The sequence below is a fragment of the Python bivittatus genome, unplaced genomic scaffold (assembly GCF_059951505.1).
Source record: "Python bivittatus isolate LINGU-HERP-01145 unplaced genomic scaffold, Pbiv_v1 ctg000560_np1212, whole genome shotgun sequence".
NCBI lineage: Eukaryota > Metazoa > Chordata > Lepidosauria > Squamata > Pythonidae > Python > Python bivittatus.
The window spans coordinates 3240854-3247836 of NW_028277083.1; the positions used below are offsets into that span (position 1 = coordinate 3240854).

Sequence of the window (6983 nt, forward strand, 5' to 3'; positions counted from 1 at the left end):
TAGAGTTGTCCATGTCAGAACAATGACCAAAGCATCGATGAGAGACAGTTGCCATGTGAAAATCCTCTCCGACAGAATAGAGGCTTTTTTAACATGCATGATCAAGCAGGAGCAATGGGCTATGGCTGCAATTTTTCTGGGTTGCGTATTGTTGGAAGAACTTCCCTGGGACTCAGCTATATGCCTGGTATGTATACAGTGTTTATCCTCCCCTCAATTGCACAGACCAGGCATGGATGAAGAAACTCCAGATGGGAAAAGTCTGTAGAGCACATCTGGTACAAGGGTTGGAGGCCTTGCATCCATGGAGGAGATGGTGCTCCACTAAAGAACCAGTGACCTCACTCGGTATATGGCAACTGCATATGTGGCCGCTTCAGTTTTTCTCATCCATCTGGCAGGGAATAAATCACACGTGGCAAGTTGATCGATGATGCCAATCACACATAATGCATGTTTAAGTCCCAGGGATTGTGACTGATTGCTTCCAAGCTTCAAGGCAGTGAATTACACTATGATTCTGGACACATTAATGGGATGGAATTTAACTGGGAGAAATGTCAAGTTCTGCATCTGGATACGCCCAAATATAGGATGGGTTGAGAAGAAGATGTGTGAAAGGGATACAAGCTCTGTGAGGAACGGTCCAAGGATCTGTGCACGCTTAGCCTATAGGAAAGTTAAATAAAGGGAGATGTGATAGAAATCTTCAAAGATCTGAAGGATTGTCCCACAAAGGAGGGAGTGGATTTATTCACTGTGGCTTCTAAGGGTAGGACCAGAACCAATGGGTTAAAACTGCAAGGAGGCAGGATCAAGCTTGACCTCAGGAGGATGATCTTTCCTGTCTAGGGGGTCTGCCAGCCAGTGGAACAGCCTACCACATGAAGTGGAGAGTGTTTTTAGCTGGACGGAGACCTGCTGGAGATCCATCTGCCAATGGATCCTGTGCTGAGCAGACAGCTGGACGTGATTATCTCTAACTCAACACTATGACTTAATCAGACTTTCAATATTTATTCAGGGGTAAGTCCCACTGAGATCCAAGTGACTTGTGAACGGCAGCCTCAACCAGCTCTTAATCTGTCTCCCAACTCTGCTTCAGATTTTGCCATCAAACTCTACTGTCTTGTTTTTTTTGCGGGGGATATGGCCTATACAGATAAGCAGAGCCAACACTGAAGGGTGACCCCTAAACCTCTGAATGTGCACATTCTCTACAGCAAATAAAATTAGGCCAGGTTCAGTTAGATTCATTCAAAAGCCATGAGCTTGTAATAATTTAAATGTGACCACACGGGCAATTTTGGGTGCCCCAAGGATGGCACACGTAACACCTTTGCTGCGGGAGTTGCATTGGGTGCCAGTCTGCTTCCGGGTCCAATTCAAGGTGTTGGTTATCACATTTAAAGCCCTCCATGGCATGGGTCCAGGTTACCTGAGGGACATCTCCCCCCATCACATCAACCCGGTCAGGCAGAGAGGGCATGTTATGGACCCTGTCAGTGAGAGAATGTCGGCTGGCGAGGCCCAGGAGCAGAGCCTTCTCTGCTGTTGCCCCCCCTTTGGAATATCCTCCCCCCAGAAGTGCAGCGGGCCCCTACCCTCCTGGCTTTCTGGAAAGGACTGAAGATCTGCTTCTGCCAGCTTGTGTGGGGCAAGAAGAGCCTTAACCAACCCTGGGGGTGGCTGGCACCCTGCTGACATTCCCCGAGCCTTATAATTTTAGTTACCATCAATTATCTTGGAAGCGACTTAATATTGATTGAGGATAAATTATTAAATGGTTATATTGCATTTTAATTGGTATTTATCTTTTCTGTAAACCGCCCAGAGTCGCTTCGAGGGAGATGGACAATGACAGATGAGAAATATAAATAAGTAAATCAATAAATTCCAACCGAAAAACCAGAGAGCACCCCGCCAGGCTAGGAGAATTGCTCCAGACGGCTTGGCATTCTCCCAACGATGCGTTGCATGGACGCACACTGTCTCGAAACACACCCAAACCGAAAGAGGGAACCTTAAACTAGGTGAAAGCTGGGCCTTTTGAACCCTAAGTAACGAGGCAGAGAAGAAGCAGCAGTTTCTCTCCGGCGAAGTCTGGATGAGAGAGCCCTTTCTCTATTGTCCTTTGACTTCCAGGCCTTTTGATTCCCACAGCCAGGAGGACAATAGACACCCAACCAGTTCCTCTGGGGAGAAAACCTAATCTCAGATACCAAGACTTTTTGAAAAGCTCGTCCTCCAGACAAGAGAGAGACGGAGAGAAACCGGGAGCCAAAAATAAAAGAACCCAGTGAGAAACATTTTTGGGTCCCCTGAATCAGGCGACACCTGATTCTCGTGCTTGGGGCATTTATTGTTCGGGCCAATCCCATCTTCTGAATGTGACAGTTGTTTTCTGAGAGGCTAATGGAAAGAGAGGGCGCTGGGAAGTCAGTGGGTCTTAGTTTTTCTCCCTCCGCTGATGCCAAGCTCCTCGCTTTGTTCCACGCAGGCCTGAAAGTAGAGAATCAAAAGCAGAAAACGAGAAAGCGAGGGACAGAATGAGAACAAGGGCTTGGGACGTTTGTCGCTGCTGTCAGCCATTGTGGAAAGAAAAATGGGTCAGGGGCGCAGAATGACTTGGAGAAGGAGCAGGACTTTGGGGCATCTGCTTCATCGTCGACGCGGCAGCTACAGTCATGCAACTTCCCCAGCTTATTTGTGCTATTTCTTGCAACACACCCATGCTTTGTTTCCCTTTTCAAGAGGAGACGTTGCAGGTATTAAAATACAATCTAGGAAGAATTGGCTTGGAGCAGATTATTGGGCGAAGCCAGAGGTCGTTGGAGGGGAGGCCAAGGAAGGCTTTTCCTTTCCCCCCACCCTGATGGCCTTTGAGGTTCCATGTTTCTATTTCTCCCAAAACAATAGCAGCTGGGATGAGAACAACCTTGAAAATATTCCCAACCGTAGAGGAAAACGAGATCAGAGTGTCCTAGCTGGAAGGGGAACACCAGACAGAGACGTTTTGAGATTCAAAACTACGATGAGCAAAACATTTGAGAATCATTACGGATTTACGATTCATTTTACCTTGCTCAGAAGTCTGGACAGATGGAGAACATTAATAAAGTATATTGTATGTCCATTTTCAAGATTTGGGCTTGTTCTGTCCCAGGTGACCAAGGTGTATCCAAGAACTGGAATCTAAAAATTGGAAGGAATTTGGCAGTTTCTTTTCAGATGAACAGATTTCATCAAAAGGCACCAGGTTTCATGGAGCGACAAAAGCCTTTACCTTTTAATAAAATGTTTAATGAAAAGTTTGGCGACCACAGATAACCCAGGCACAGCTGTCTTCCTACAATGTCAGAAGGGGGATTGAGGATCTCAGTGAGATCTAGGAGAGATCTAACAAGAACCAATAGACGAAGGACCTCTAGTCCTCCACCAGCTTGACTTTCCCAACAGATGTAGCTCTGGAACTGAGTTCTGATTACAAGATTAGGTTAGGAGCAAAGAGTTCATGTTGCAGATATCACCAACCCTGCTGCTGTTCTCAACCCAACTCCTACTTTGCAGCTCATTCCAGTTCAGATCCTCAGACCTGTTTAATAATACCCGGGTGGTGACATAGGAAACAAACGTCTGTTCACGGGGGATTCAATCAAATAGACGTTCTCCATCTTGGGGCAAGGAGGCATTGCATGGTGCCAGCCTTGGATTAACCATTAAGCAAGATAAGCCCATGCTAAGGGCATCAGGGGAAGGGGGGCACCCCAGAGTTTTTTCCCCTAGCTATCATGCCCTTAACTCTTTCACTGCCATACTCAACTTGACTTTTCCGCATTTATTGAGTCTTAATGTCTGGTCAGTTAAGCAAAGGAAGGGCCAAGGGGCGCCATGGTTGGGCTGCACTTAGGGCATCAATTGGCCTTCATCTGGCCCTGCATGGTGCCCAGACAAACCGCTGAGATATGCCTATCTTTGAGAAGCTTTAGCCCAGCCGAGGCAGCATTTTTCATGCTAGGTCGTCCGTTTCAGCTGCTATCCTTATTTTTTACATTACTATGAGTCCCTTAGGGAGAGAGTGACTTCACTTTTAACCCTGTTCCTCAACCAGTAAATCAATCACTGCCAAATTGGCCTCCCATGAGGAATCAGACCCATTGTCATCTAGTTTGGGGAGGGCTTTTTCTTTTACTGACAACAGAAGTCTTTTCATTTTCCTAAGTTTTTACTTCTTTCTTGCTTCAAGGATCGGTCTCCGACTGTTTTGCTGCTCTCCTTTTTGGCCTGTTTCTTCGGGTGAATTAGTTGTTGTTGGATTTGCTACTTTTATGGTTGAATGGAAGGGAGATGTTTGTTTCTGGAAAAATCTGCTTTCCGTGTTGCCTTGTGTGCTGCTTCAGATGCAAAATGTGGAAAGGCAGGATAGTGCTGTCACCAGTAACAGCATTGCCTGCATCGGTTAGATCAGCAAAGAAGGTTTTTTTTAGAGAAGTTCATCTAGGACAGTGTTGTCCAAACTTGGCCGCTTTAAGATGAGTGGACTTCAACTCCCAGAATTCCCCAGCCAGCATGGCTGGCTGGGGAATTCTGGGAGTTGAAGTCCACTCATCTTAAAGCGGCCAAGTTTGGACAACACTGATCTAGGAAGAAAGCCGTGTGAAGCTCTGGTAGCCAAAAATCAGGTGTCTGGTAGCACTTTTTCTGGCTTACAAATTTGATTGAAAGGTATCCATTTTCATGAGCTTCCTCAGGGGCATCATCAAAGCTGCTGCTTTGATTCAAACTTGGATGCATCTGAGGACAAGGTTAAGAATATTGAATGAGTTAATAAAACGATGCCGCAATGATAGTTCTTTATTTTGGAGAGACGGGTAAATATTACTGTTTTTTACCTAAGTTGCCCAGAGTCACTCTGGAGTCAGCAACCTTTAAATTGGATAAAACGAACGAATAAAAATCAAGAATGAAGTCAAATCCAGTCCTACCTTTGCCAACCCCTCCTTGGAAGGCCATTTTCTAGGCTTCTTTATCCTTTCCCAATGCAGATTTCTTCCAAGTGTATATTTGTATGTGGTTAAAAGATTAAATAACTTTTTCTCCAGGGAAAGAGTGGGAGGGTTTTCTACCCTTGGTTAGCCATGAGGAACACATTCCATTGCAATGAGAGATTTCAATGCCTGGAGTTTTTAATGGACTTTTCAGTAAAACAAATAGAAATCTCTAAAACTCTTTTTTTTTTTTAAACAAACCAATAAACCAATAAACCACTATTGTGCCCTACCAGCCAATTCCATCATGAAAGAATTTCATTGAATTCAAACGTCCCTCTTGCATTGCTCCAAACCTGGAGCTTCCATTGGCTGCTTAGTTAGGGCTTCATGCATTGTACGAGCCCAACCGTTGTGGCTTGGTCAACAATCAATGACTTCCTGCTGTCCAAGCCAGTTCTGCATCTGAGAAGACGGGCGCTCATCAACTGGAAACTTGGATGGGAGCAAAACTTTGGAGATCTATTAAACCATCCACCAGTGTTTTGTCACCACCTCTGGTCTATCACCCCCCCCTTTATTTATTTTTCCACCCCTAATGTGACAAGTCAGCTTGAATGACATGCATGAGAAACAGGGCAGGATGAGGACATCCCCTTCTGCCACCTGCTTTCACGGAGCCTCAAAGCTTTCCCCAGACCCGTTGTGTTCCTGCGACCCATTTCTCTCTGCAATAATGGGGTAACTAAGAGGGTTGAGGATGTTGTTGTGGAAAGAAGAATGCCGAAGGGGGAAGGAGGGAAGGGCTCGGAGTTTTTCTCGCTCTTGCCCCCAAAGAGAGCGAAATCTCCTGGAGGAGTCACCACTAAATTCCATTCAACTGACAGAAAAGAGAAATAAAATCCTTTTAACTGGGAGCCTGCTTTTCTGAAAAGAACGCTCCCCTTGGCCCTTTGTCCCACGCCTTTGCTTTCTTATAACGGGGCGAAGCAACCCGCCCCCAATACATTAACCAGTTTAACTTTGTAGGGTTCACAATAGGGGTCTTCACCAGAGCTTCCCCCGTCTCTTTCTTCAGCAGATCTTTCATTCCTTCTTTCTTGTCCCCTCTCCATCAACTTTCCTGTAGCTCCTTTTGAAGGCCCTATTCAGCTCAAGGGCCTACATTTCCATAGACTGTTTTTTGCTCCTCATCCTGCTTGTTCTTTATACAAGCCTGGATTGGAAGCTGTTCTGCAGTTCTTTTCTTCACCCAATTTGCTTGTCCTTCATTCTTATTATTCGGCCAAGCAGGGCTGTTTTTATTCCATGCGAGGTGCAGCACAAGAACATCAGGACTTCAGAAGACCCTTGTTAGGTCAACCCAGCATGCTAGCTGGGCTGGTATAATTTCTTCTAAAGCAAATGGCTATGTGAAACCCACAAGCATTTTATGAGCACCATCACATTCTACCACTTGGTTTTCCATGATCATCCCATTAATTCTAGAGGTAATTTATCATAATTACGAAACATAATTACGAATCACCATTGATAGCCTTCTCTCCCATGATTTGGTCTTGTCCCTTCCAAAAAGCTATCTAAGCTGGTGGCCATCACAACAATCTATGACACCACTCTCCACAGTTGGTTCTTTTCTGTCTCCTGTCCAGAATCTACCCAATCCTCTTCAGTTTCCATAGATAATCTTGGGTTCTAGCATTATTTTTCCACTCTGCTGGTAAGTTTATATACCTTGATCATGTCCTCTCATACTAACCTCTTTTTTTCTCTCCTTAAAGTCACAATGGTCCCTCCCAGGAAATTTTTTTCCAGACTTTCAGTAATTTTGGTTCACCTTCTTGGTATCTTCAACATCTCTTTGAGATGGAGATTGCCCCAAGTGGGGTCACCTTATAATTTTATTTCCCTTTCCTAATGAGGGACTTTTTTTCACAGCAGTCTCACTCCAGTTTGGCTTTTTCCTTGAGCCTGGACTTCAGACACTGGTCAGCT

At 45.2% G+C, this 6983-nt stretch overlaps 1 long non-coding RNA gene across 1 annotated transcript; it reads right to left on the minus strand.

Annotated features, from left to right (window-relative positions):
* Nucleotides 1-1953: 1953 nt before the first annotated feature.
* Nucleotides 1954-5032, minus strand: LOC148214806 (uncharacterized). Its single transcript, XR_015797406.1, has 3 exons — nucleotides 4986-5032; nucleotides 3082-3195; nucleotides 1954-2502 (listed from the first exon to the last, which is right to left on the minus strand). It is a non-coding gene; the product is annotated as an uncharacterized LOC148214806 (long non-coding RNA).
* Between the last annotated feature and the right edge of the window lie 1951 nt (nucleotides 5033-6983).